Here is a 14,028-nt window from a genome sequence, read left to right on the forward strand (position 1 = left end):
GGAAGAATGGAAACACTGGGTGGTGATTTGTTAGTCATTCACAGAGCTATTTGTAAAAGTAACACCAGATATAGCTAGGAGCGATTCTCAATAAAATGACTCAAAGTTATTGGAGAAAAAAGCTGGTGATGAGGGTTATATTTGACTCTGGACACTAACTTCACAGGCTAGCCATGTCACACTTCGACCTCTATAGTGAAATCTGTGAAATGGCATATATTACGGCACGTGGGAAATCGTTTTAGGAGCGAAGAAAAATGTATTTCCCAAAATACTAATATGTTAACCTAAATGGCAATTTTCAGACTTGAATCATTGTGCAATAACATTGTGCAACACCACAATGTCATATATCAGCTAAAGAACGTCAAAAAGACTAATGTGGGTCTTTAAGGAGGAAGACTTGCTACAATACATAATTTTTCTTTGCTTATTTCACATTACTGTCAAACAGCTAACTTTTGCAAAAGTCATTTGAATCCTCTCCCAACAACAAAATATGAACTTATACATGAAATTATGGATAACATTCTCTGTAGACCATACTCAAGGTAGATTAAGTAATACACTACATGTATGATAGGAAACTATGATTCATCCTGCATGTTTGTTTGTGCTTGTATGTGTATCCCACGTGCTTATCCTAAAACAGTTATGGGACAGAGAGGTCAGTGGGCTAATGGATTACTTAATAGACCGCATAACTGTGTATCTGTCCTTAGAGATTGACATTGGTAAAGTGCATGAGGAGAGAAACGATCGGCGCATTAGAAATAATGCTGTTGTGGAGGGTCAGACAATGATTTTCTCCTGATTTAACGGAAAAGCTGTCAGTCTCTCCATGCGTGTACTGTATATCATACAGAGCCAGGAGGAACCAACAGTGGGTGAGCGTTGAGTATACAGACACACATCCATGGGTTATGTCATGTGTAAACAATTGTTCATTTAGTAGTTGTTAGACTCTGTTTTGCCCATCCGCTAACTTTGAAAAAATGTGTTCTACATTTGTATTAATCAAAATGCATCACTGAACAATTGATTAAAATCATATGACCCTCTTAGAGATGGCTTGATAAGGATGATCATTTGTTGGATAACCAATTTGATGAGAGGAGGACTATGCTAAGTGTGTCACTGGTCCTGGTCTCGTGGGCATTGATGCATCTGTGAGAGGTGCATCTGTGATAGCATTAGCACCTCAGCGGGCTAGGAGCAAATTAATTGGGATACCCAGACACCTTTTCATATCACACAAAACCTTTGTCACCGACACCACTGTGCGGACCAATGAACGTGATGCTGTGTGGGCCAGACAGGAGCTGACAGGAGGACAAATCGCCCCTCTTTTCACCCTCTTTGAGCCGCACCTTGCCGATTGCTCTCCCGTCGCATTAGAGGAGACACGCCATTTCATCATGTGGCGGATACCCTGCAGCACTGACCGCCTGCTCCCCATGCCCCCCTCCCAGCATCCCCTTACTCTAAGAGCCTCATCTACATATGGCTTCTGGCCTCGATCTCCAGTCTAACCCCCAATGAAGAATCACAGTGTCAAATGGGGAGCTCATTAAAGTTTTAGACCAAGATTGTTGTGCTCTACCCTTGGCCTCCCCAGGTATCATCTCCCCATATTGCCTTTGGCCTTTTGCCCTCTAGGCAGAAAACATACTTAAAATCCATGTCATGGTAGGTTAAACAAGTAGTGGGGGAGGGACTGGAGACAGAGACAAGAGAAGAACAATTTGCTGATTTCTTATTACATTACTATAGAGGGCTTGTTTCTGATTCAGCCTGACCCAAAGGCCTTCAGGTTCTGTTGGACACTGAGCTATTACATTGTTAGCACTGTCTCTGGTAGAAATTCCTGTTCATAGTTAGGCATCCCCAGGCCTTTAAGAGGTAGCGTTCTGGAATGTTGCCCAGTCTCGTTCTTGTATCCTTACTCGGAGGATCATCTGGACAGCATATGCATAGAAAAGACCTGCCCTGAAAGAGGATGAGACAAACGTCCAGAGGAGGAAAGAAGGAATACAAGGCGGGAGATAGAAAGAGAGAGAAAGATTAATGTCCAATTTTAGGCTGCATAACCGGAGTTGATAGAACACTAAATACTGCTAGAAGAGAGGTATAATCAGCAGACATCTAGAGGTACTTAAATCAGAGAAACCAATCTCTTTGGCCTCCAGTAACTCTGTACAGCTGTCCTGACTTCCTGTACTGACAATGTTCAGTCTGTTTGTTACATTTCAGTAATGTCTTTTAAAATCTGCATAAACTCTCTGCATAACTGCCCTGAGCATCACTGAGACTAAATGGCTGAAAAGAGTTTTTCTCAGCCATTTACCTTAAATGCTAAGCTGTGAAATTCACCCATTTAGCTACCATAAGCAAAAGGTTGTTTGTCTACAGCATCTGTGACCCAGATGGAAAGAAATGAAGGAGAGTGAGATCAAAGGTAAAGCCAGCCTCGAAGCCTCTGTCCAATCACAGGTTATACTGTACATAAGCCTTCAAACAATTAATATAGACCAATGCTCTTGATATCTATATTTGAGGTGCAATGATTTGATTTTGTATAACACCAAGTGGATGAGACTTCGGACGGGAAAAGTGAGGGATTAGCTAGTCTACCTGTTGAGATCAACTTCTTACCTTTATGAAGGTTATTCCATTGCCTCTTTTTGCTGCCAATATGCTAACGTGCGACGCTTGCAGGCAGATAGCCCCGCCTACCGCCTGTCCTATATATAGGATCTAGCCAGCGTGCCCATTTCATCCTTTCCACTCTTCACCTGCTGATTGTCTAAAGCACACTGTAGTGTGTTCTCATAGCTAGCTACAACATAATTGTTCTACTGAAAATCCCATGATTCTCCTGGGGCGTTTGGTTGTCTCTATTTGAATCTTGTGGTTCAGCTCGACTTTCTAGAAGAATATCGCCAAATTTGGGAAGCCGGTCTTTACCTTGTGCTAACACGAGAAGGCCGACAGCTAACTTGTGTGTTTGCAATACTTTAGAATTGTTCAAATCAAATAAGATCGAATATTATTTGTCAGTACATTGCATACAGCCGTAGTTGACGTGAAATTCTTTGGGATCTTGCACCTTGCTCAGTAACAGTCAGCAACAATCAACAAGTCAACAATAAAAGTGACAATAGTAAAACCCCTTCTAGTTCGACGATAATTGACACCAATCAGGGCAGGGTAGACATCACACAGACGGGAAACACACAAGGGCAGGAAGTGAAGTCAAGAATCTGAAACGAGAGATGAGGTGAGTATAACGACATGAAACAGGAAACAATGAATGACTGACATGAAACAAAGACAAACATAAACTAAGGAGCAGGCCGAGACGTTACACCTAGACTCGGAAGGCCTGCTTCCAAATGTGATTGCCATGATTTAGAATGCTAGTGTTATGAGACAGTGTGTGCCCTCGTGGAACCTTTATTTGCTTTTGGAGACACTAACTGGTGATCGTTTTGAACCTCTTCAGACTGTTTATTCTGTCTGATAAGACTGCATTGCTGATCGCGTTGGCCACGGCCAAGCGTTTGAGTGAATTGGTCCTTCCTACATGCACTCAGTTTGCCTCTGGCGACCCTAAGGTTATGTTACGTGCTACTACCGCGTTCGTTCCCAAAGTCATCTCAATGACGTACCACAGCCAAGCTGCCATACGGCTCCCTTTCAATTCTCTGCCCTTCTCCTCTCCAGAGCAGAAGCATCTGAACATCCTCTGTCCTGAACATGTTTACATGGCCAGGAGGGCATCATTCCGGGTTTGTGTTTGTGATCAGATGTTTGTCTGCTTTGCGAACTCTGTAAAGGTTCTACACAACAACTCTCCCATTGGATTGTGGGGCCCATTGTTGAGGCTTACAACTGTCGAGCATTGCCCCACTTTTGGGCATCTGTGTGTACTCCATCAGTGGATGTGACTGCACCCTCTGTGGTGCACACTGTCCTTAGTACTGGTTTGGAGACTGGATGATGTAGATGGGGTACATTCTTGTATTCATACAGGTTTCTAGTTCGGACAAGGCAATCAGGGCGTTTTGCAGGGTCCCAGACTGAGAGTCCACTGAAAGAGTATAAGCACTACATTGACAGTGAATGGTAATATAAACTACAGGTTACGGATGTAACCCAGGTTCTCTGAAGGAGATGAGGGAGACTCTTCACACCATTGCGTGTCTCACTTTGAGCTTGTGAGGCTGGATAAAATGGGCATGCTTTCTAGGTTGTACCAGGTGTGATTGTATAGTGGTCTTCAGCGAATAGGCTGTCCCATAGTGAGGGGGTCTCCCTCATCTCCTTCTGAGAACATTCGTAACCTCTAGTTTATATTACCGTTCACTCTCAATATTGTGCTTATACAAACCGCTGGCCATTTATTATGAAAGACCATCATCACAAAACCTATTACAGGCAAGCAGTAAGTGGATAACGTCACTAATAAACCTGTCATTTTTATCTTCCCTTCCAATTGCATGTCTTTATATCTTGAGTGTCCTTCAAATTAAGTAAAAGCCAACACTTAAAATGGGACTGTAAGCAGACAGAAATGGCCAGAAATGGACAGAAGTATCGCAGCATGGATGGGCACAGGCAAGGTGCTATTAGGCTTGCATGAAACACACAGTGACAAGATAACCATCTCAATTAACCATGGGCTGGGATGATGCCGATCATACAGAAGCTCATTTAAAAGGAATTGGAAACATTTACATTAATGTTTCGGAGGAAAATAAGGCTTTAATGAGGTGTGATTGCTGGGTTGGACTGAGATGCATGGATGTAAGGACGTTTGCGTGATCTGGTGGCAGTACATTGCCTTTCATTATGCTGCTAAACAAGTTAGTTTCAGTTGCTTAATGTGGATGTCTCCTCTGATTGTGTGTCTGAGAATAAACTGTTTTATTGGAAAATGTTACTAGTAGCTCCACAAAGTTGATCTTGTTTGGACAAATTACTATGTTGTTATAATGACATATCTAACCAAACGACATACTATCTAGTCTGACCAACTTATCTCGTTATAATGGTGGTAAGTGGTTCGAACAAGATAGTTGTGTCTCATTCATTGATATGCAGAGCACATTATGGTTCCGTTGTGATTGTCAAGAAATTACCTGATTGGATAGATAGGGGCACACTTTCCCAAACCCATGAGCAAAAGCTTATTTTGTGAAAAAAAGAAAGAAAAAAAAATGGCTGTGTGGTCTAAGAAATTGATTAATATCATATCATGAGTCATACAGTCAACATTCAAGCCAAAATCTGATGTGAAGAATTGTTACAAAAAAAAATAAAAGTTCCATAATGTATCTTTAAATGAGGGGGGTAATGCCCTTTAAGACACACTTAAGAAAAAAATCTAAGACATGGACATCCACAGAATTAGACCCAGAGCGTTGAGAGGTATGTGGCGTGGATTACAGACAATTACGGATTATAAGGGGAGACCTGGCAGTTTGTGCGTTGATGCTTCACTTCCTGACGAGCTCAACTCCTTTTACGCTCAGTTTGAGGGAAGCAACAAGGAGTCCCCCACAAAGGCTTCCGCTACCCACGAGGACTTTGTGCTATAGATCACTGTGGCCGATGTAAGTAAAGCTTTTAAACGTGTCAACATCCAAAAAGCACATCGGTGGGGCTATAGTGGAGAGTCAGCATCTTCAAGTTCCTCTGTGTCCTCATCACTGAGGACCTAACATCGTCACACCACACTCATACAGTGATCAAGACAGCACATCAGTGCCTGTTTTTCGGCACCTGAGGAAATTTCAGCATGGCCCCCCCAGATCCCCACAAACTTCTATAGGTGCACTATTGAGAGTATCCTGTACCGTAAGGCTCTGCAGAGAAACGGCCCAGTTCATCAGGGGCCGTGAGCTCCCAGCCGTTCAGGACATCTATTCCAGGAGGTGGAAGAGGAAGGCCAGGTAGATTATAAAGGACAGCAGCCATCCCAGCCACACCCTGTTCTCTCTGTTACGATCTGGCAAACGGTACCGGAGTATCCAGTCCCGGACCAACAGGTTCCGAAATAGCTTCTACCCGCAGGCCATAACCCCCCCAGAACTATACCTCAGGCCTCCCTTCCCGGTACTATACTTCAGCCAGAGAGAGTAGAGTTCCACAACGGTTACTACTGTTCTACCCTAGCCAGTGCTAATTACCACAGTAGCAAGGCATTCATTGTTTAATGTCACAGGTTACCGCAATACCCAAATGATGCAGTACATGCAAATTAAGTAATTACTCTCTAATTAGCAACCCGAAAGTACACACTGTAAATGTAGGCCTAAACTACAGCAAGCCTCAAAAGGTACTGCACAGGCAGCACAGCACATTGGTTTAAGACAGTGAATGTCCAATACGAAGTAGGGAAGACCAGGGACAAATGTAACGGGTCAATTGTAACACCCTGCTTTTCTCCAATCAGAAACAAGTTAGAGAGATGAAACCCACTCAATACATGCAAAGTTATTTTTACTCCCTTCATGAAAACGTACAGTCAAATATCTCACCATCTGCAGGTTTTATTGGGAAAAGTTATTTTCAGGGGTAAATGTAACTTGTAATGTAGTTATTTCAGGTGTAAATGTAACTTTTTTGTTCTACAGTATTTTTCTTCTTCTTCTTTCTTTCTCCCGGTCTCCCCTACACACAGTACCAAGTAGGCAAACATAGATAGCACAGTCACACGTGGGAAAAGTGACAGGCTGGGAGAAAGCAAAGAGCTAGAGAGGACCATCATCAGACCTAACATCAGTAACATCTCAAATAGAACACAAGTGGGTTGTCTCTCTAAACAGCCAATTGAGTGTGCCGCCCCTATCAGTCTCTTTCTCTATCTCTCTCTCTCCATGGGTGATCATCCAGAGGTGTCCAGTACCACTTTTGACGACGATGGAACGAATAGCAGCACAAGGCAGTTGAGTGTACTGATCAGTGGCGTTATCTGCAAAACACTCACTCAAAATGCTCTACATTGACTTTCCATTTTCAGGATCTGTGTGCATGGCTGCCCTCTTCATAGCCTCCCCCATCGCCAGCATTCTCTCTCTCCAGGGTAAGCTCCAGTTTCTCTGTTGTATACCTCCGCTAGTCAATCCAATGGAAGGTCGTGGCAATGGCACTTTACTAGCTATATAGAGTCGTACGGCATGTAGGGTGTAGGATAGCCACATCAGCTATTTTTCCTCTTCACGAGGGCCACCAATTATGTAGGTACTTTGACTCCTTTGAGGTACAGTATATTGAGAATATTAGCATTACCTACTGTATGTATTTCCAGTGTGCATATCCCTCTATCCTGCATGGGTTAATAATTATCTCCAGCCAAAGACAGAGAAAACAACATACCACATCACAAAACAAATACCTCATATTCAAGTCTATATTTTAACATGTAGAACAGTCCTATGTTATACAAAAAATGCAATCTTTGCCATCATACATCATTGATGGAGTTTACGTACCATCCATTCAGCAACATATTCTAACTCTCTATCTAAGAGCAAGTAGCAGATTATTGTGGTGGGTTTGTTGACCCTCCACAACCCTCCAAATGTTGCTTGGTCATGTGATCAATAACGATGAGCCACAACTCTGACACTATCACACTGTAGGCAGAAACCAATTTCTGTTGGGAGCTCGCAAACCTAGATGCAATTTGATGAGGGGAAGATTTCTGAGAGTGGGTATGGCTGAATCATCTCCATCTTTCAAATTACAGGTTTGACGTCTGAGAGATTTAGTACTAGTGAGTGCTCTCTAACTTTTCCCCCTCTCTTCTATCTGCCATTTTTTGACATGACTAATGGTTGCTGTGAGGAATGCTTCCGCTGCAAAGAAAGAAAAAAACACCACTCTGTAACACAACCTCCTCTCACCTTTCCCACTTCAAATTCTTCCACCGGAACAGCAGTAATCCAAATTGTAAGATCCTCACTTGAAAAGATCAATGTTAATATCCCACCTGACATACAGTAATAATAAGGAACAAGAACACAGAGGTTCACATACTTTGGAAGCAGATGGAAGAAAAGGCTGGTACCTTTAGTGCAGTTCTGGCATTTAAAAAACAAAAAGCAACTGCATGTCTCTGACCTTTGTCTGCTGTACAGTATATGCATGATAAATAGAATCTCCCCAGATCTTACATCTGCATACTGTATCTACATAATACACATTTCAACCAATCGTCTCCAATTTCTAGCAAACATTATCCAACCTTAGATAGAGGTTACTGTATTTCATATTTTAACAATCAAATGGTCAATACACAGACATTTTAAAACAATTTGATGTGATGATGCTTTAAGTTCTCCCACATCTAAAGCGCCTGTGTCTCCAGCAAACCTGAGCACCTCTGCAGACAGCCCCTGCTATAATCTAGCAGAGCCCAGCTGTTCCAACAGAGCATGGCAAGGCCTTTATTACCCAAGGTTCATAGGGGGCCGCCAGCGGCCACCTAGATCTTTTCTTTATCGCCCTGGCCCAGTGGAGCATGGGTTTCAGGCACATGAGGCTGCAGGAGAGTGAGGGAAAGACGGAGAGAGAAATGGAGGAGAGATCCCAGGCAACTTTAAAACATTCCTTGAACGAATGAGAAAAGAAAATAACATTAAACCATCCTCAAACGATCTTCTGTATGTATGAAAATATGCCAGAGCAATGCATGGCTAAGGAAAAGGCCAGCACCTAAAGCAATTTTACGTTTTAAAACCCTCAACCCCAACTGCACATCTCAGCCTTTTGAAAAGCTAGATAAAGAACATCAGTGGCAGATATGGTCACAGATGCATCTTTAGAGGCTGGTGATAACTCAGGCTAAGTGTACTGAAGGAGCAGCATTTGTTCCATAAGCTCAAATCATTTTCTTGTTGTTGTCCTGCGGTCCTGCCAAAAAACCCTCCTTTCTAAATCTAGTTGTTAATCAGCATCATAGTCTTTTGTTCCCTATTTTTTTCCCTATGCACAAAGTCAATGTTTTTCAGTGTTATGCAGCCCCAGATGGCAGAGCAATGGCCCACCATTATATGAAATCTTAAATCCTTCAGAAGTCATTATGGTTGCTGCCCCCCTTACATCTCGTTCAATGCAATTTCATCTTGTTTTGCAGAATTGAGACAAAACTGTCATTGCAGGTAATTTCTAGTAGTAGTCATAATAATAATAATAATAATAATAATAATAATAATAATGATAATAGTTTATTTGAGTAGGGACAGATTCTGTACAATTAAACATTGACACATTGAGTAATCAAATGTCAGATGCCTTGCACCATCATGCTTTAGCTTGTGCTAATTTTCAGCATCAGTCAATGTAAACAAATCACCATACATGGGTATACAGTGCCCTGATTAAGTAATGGGACAGTGAAGCATTTTGTCTTCTTGAATTGGATCAATCTAAACAATTATTACGAGGTTAAAGGTAAGATTCTCAGCTTTTATTTGATGGTATTTGTGTACATATTGGTTTCACCATTCAGAAATTACAACACTTTTTAGACATAGCCCCCCTATGTTAGGCCACCAAAAGTGATGGGACAGATTTATCAAATGTCCAAATTAAGCACTCATGTTTAGTATTTGGTCGACAATGCAATAACTGCCTGATGTCTGCGATCCATTGACCCCACCAGATGCTTGGTATCTTCTCTGGTGCTCTGCCAGGCCTGTACTGCAGCCATCTTCAATTGTTGTTTGTTTTGAGGATGTTTTGCCTGAAGTCTCCTCTTCAGGAAATTAAATGCATGTTCAAAAGGATTTAAATCTGGAGACTGACTAGGCCAGTCAAAAAACGTTCCACTTTTTGCCTCTGAAATACTCCCTAGTTGCTATTGCAGTAGTGTTTGGTCATTGTCTTATTGTATGAAGAAGCTCCATCCAATGAATTTGGAGGCATTTGCTTGTACTCGAGCAGACAAGCCGTACACTTCAGAATACATTCTGCTGCTGCCGTCAGCAGTTACATCCTCAATTAAGTTTTAACCAGGTTTAGTGGCAGCTATACATGCCAAAACCAGAACACCCCCTTCACCATGTTTCACAGTTGAGGTGGTATGCTGTAAATCTTGAGCAGATCTTTTTTTCTCTTTCCACTTGCAATCACTCTGGTACATTATCACATTCATCGTATCTGTCCACAAGACCCTTTTCCAGACCTCTGCAGGCTTATGAGGTACTTTCTTAGCAAACTGTGACTTGACCATCCCTTTTGAGGATAACTAGTGGTTTGCACCTTGCAGTGAACTCTTTAGATCGGCTGGTGACGTATCCTGCAGATGGTAGTCTATACTTCCTGGAGAATGTTCCTGATCTGTGGGATAGTTGTTTTGGGGGTTTTCTTAATTATGGTGAGCATTCTTTGGTCATCCACTGTAGAAGTCTTCCTTGGCCTACCAGCCCATTTGTGATTGCAGGGCTCACCAGTTTTTTTTTCTTTTTAATGATGTTTCAAACTGTTGATTTTGGCAAGCCTAAAGTCTTGGCTATGTGAATGTTCACATTTGAATGTCATATTTGTGGGACAGGCATACAAACTCGATCATTGCATTAGTTCTGAAAAAAGAAAAAAAAAAAAAACGGCCCAAGCGCAACTTACTAGCGCCATCTAACAACCGAGCTCAGTGTGTGCACAAGCTCAGTTTTAGCTTGTCTCAATTCACTGCGACGCTCCGCAGAGGCACGAATGAAGCGCACCCAATTGCCGCATCGTCACACAAAACATATTTAGCTTTATCTGTAATTACATGCTCTGTGCCAAGAGAATACTTTATCCATAATTCTTCATGTACAATGTCATTACATTCAAGAAATTAATACATTTAATAACTGTAGTTGACTATTACTACAAAATAAACTCACAATCAGAGTGTCTCATGCAATGAAACTAACACCTCAGGGCATAGATGGATGATGGGATAGTCCAGTTTAGATAGATTTCTGTCATCTATGGGCCATGAGCATCGAGAGCCATGACATTATCCAGTGACAATTAACACAGCATGTCATAAAAAGCAAGTGACATTTTTATGGGTCAATCATAATGGCCAGCCATAGAGAATAACTCGTTGTGGCATATTTATTCCTGGGCCATCAAAGTAGCGAAGACACCTTTGCGAAGACACGGACTGAGGTCTTTTCCAAGAAACTCAATGCCTCTGCAGGGTTTTGACTTAAATCACAGACTGACTCGTTCACCCTCCAGCTCTGCCCATTTATGACGGCTGTCATATTTTAATGAGCGGGCCATGAACGCAAATAGACGACAAGCATATTCTGGGACAACAAATCATGGCTGATCTTCAGTTTAGCTTTAGTATCTAAGATGATCTAAGATGAAGACAGGCATCCCATGGTGCTCTATTATCCAGGGTGTTAAATGAGACTGGGGAAATAAGAGTGTATGAGGTGTCAGATGTAGTGTGGATCCCAGCAAACATGGAGTCTTTGGACCCCATGCTGAGTGTGTGAGAGCCTGGATTAGACCTTCCATTATAGCCTCTCCGGTTATCCTATCAGCCCTTCAGTGGGGGTCCCTCACCTCTCAGAGCTCGACAACAGCTCCTGTGAAGGGCTACGGACATGTTAAACGCTGCCAGGGGGACTTGGCAGTGATCCTGAAGCTTGGCGAAAAAACACTACAAATCTAGTCGTCTATTTTGTTCAATGTTTCCATCTTGTTGGTATGAGGTAAAAGAGTGTCACTTTGAAAAACACATCACACCTCTGAGGCTCTAATATTGAGGAACAAGAGGACATTCAATATGGCTTGATTAATGTAAGCATAACCATGGCAGTTTATGTTTAGATACATACAAGACAATTCAAATGTTTCCTCCGAACCACACCAGTTCAATATAATCACAAAGGTGTCATGAGGTAGGGGGTTTAGAATACTCAATGCTACCATGCTGCTGCTGAGTTTTAGCAGCAGAAACACTGGTCTGTGTAGGGCTATCTCTGCACATGGGGGATACACCAGCATCCCTGTCGCTTCTACGTCGTCGTCCCCCATGCGCGACTGGTGGAGTGAGGGACAGTTGGAGGTCATGGCAATTACTCTATGTTGTTCCATAGTGCACCGTGGGAGGCATACATAATTCATGGTGAGGCTTTCAAATTAAACTTGAAGCGCTATATGCATTTGCCATTACCAGAACCCACCGAATAAAAGTGGCCACAAAAGCAGTTTTGGCCAGAAAGCTGCACACAAGTGCAGAGACACTTAAAGCCACAGTAAACACAAAACACATATGGCCCATTGCCCCCCATACATCAGTCTTACACACGTACAGATTCAGACACACATCTCTCCTGACTATTAAGGAGCTGGTGGTGGACTTCAGGAAGAAAGGCCGGGAACAGGACCCTATCACCATCAACGGGTCCACAGTAGAGAGGGTTTAACAACTTTAAGTTCCTTGGCGTCCATATCTCCGACGACTTCACCTGGGACGAGCACACAAATCAGGTGGTGAAAAAGGCAAAGCAGCGCATCTTTCACCTCAGGCGGCTGAGGAAGGTTGGCATGGGGCCCAAGATCCTGCGGACCTTCTACAGGGGCACTACCGAGAGCATCCTGACGGGATGCATCACTGCCTGGCACAGCAACGGCACCGCCCTCAACCGCAAGGTGCTGCAGAAGGTGGTGCGGACAGCTGAGCGCATCAGTGCATGTGAGTTTCCCTCCATCCAGGACATATACAACAAGCGATGTGTCAGCAAAGCGCGGAGGATCATCAGAGACCCCAGGCACCCCAACCACAGCTTGTTTGAACTGTTGCCGTCCAAAAGACGGAGCCTCCTCCGGAGCCTCAGGGCCAAAACTCAGAGGCTCACCAACAGCTACTTCCCCCAGGCCATCAGGCTCATGAATAAGCCTACCCCAAACTCATGACTTTACCCCCATCACACCCACAGAATCGACTTACCAGCACACAGTCACTTTAAACAACCACCTCTTACACTAACGGTACAGTGCAATAATAATGACATTCCACTGACCCACTTTACTTTTTTACTTTTTACTATTTATATTGCAATTATGTCATGTCTATTGTCTTATGTGTCCAACAATCGTCACTGTCCAACTGTCTCACTTATCTTGTACTATGTGACTTATTGTCTTGTTGTCTTGTCCTTATTTATTGTCTTATTTGTCCTTATTTATTGTCTTATTGACTTATTATTTCATTGCACTACTCCGTATTTGTATTATTGTATTATTTGTATTATTTGTATTTTGTATGCTGCATTGTCATGGAACTGAGCCAAAGAATTTTACTCCCTGCACTCGTGTATGAGACGTAACAATAAACTTGAAAATCGAACTTGAAACTGTTAGGAAGTGTGATTTCAAGGTCGACCCATGGTCAAACACATCACAGCACCATTTCAGAGGCCATTAAAACCCTCTTACTCTCCTAAGCACTTGTTCCAGGCCTTCAACATAGATTCCTCTATCTACGACATGGCTCTCTAATGAACGCTATGATGATCTTGAGGAGTACCAGGATGAAGTGAACCCCAATATAGTTACCCTGATGGATGGCCTCTATAATGATTGACTCATTTCTCACAAAATGTAGTTATGCAATATGAAGAGCAAAGGCTTTGATGCATTCAAATTGGTTGAAAAAGAGATAAGACAAGTAATTGATGGTGACATGGTGGTACTGTACTTGATTTGCTTTTAGTATTTCAACGATACAATCCATCAGTGATCGATAATCCAGACCTCAGCTCAGGTGACAACACTTTGGAGGGTGAAGGAAGAGGAAGGTTAAATAAGATATGAGATAATATTTTTAAAAATGCATGAGTGCTGTTGTTATTCTCTTTTGTTTAATACTTTCATGTACTGTATGTCACCTACAGTCTGTCCTGATGAATACGTTTGAACATTTTCACCTTATATTAGATATCATTGTGGACTTATTCAAAATGCATCTATAAAATTTATTTTATTATTACTATTTTTCATGTAAGATGT

This window comes from Argentina silus (assembly GCF_951799395.1).
Source record: "Argentina silus genome assembly, chromosome: 2".
NCBI lineage: Eukaryota > Metazoa > Chordata > Actinopteri > Argentiniformes > Argentinidae > Argentina > Argentina silus.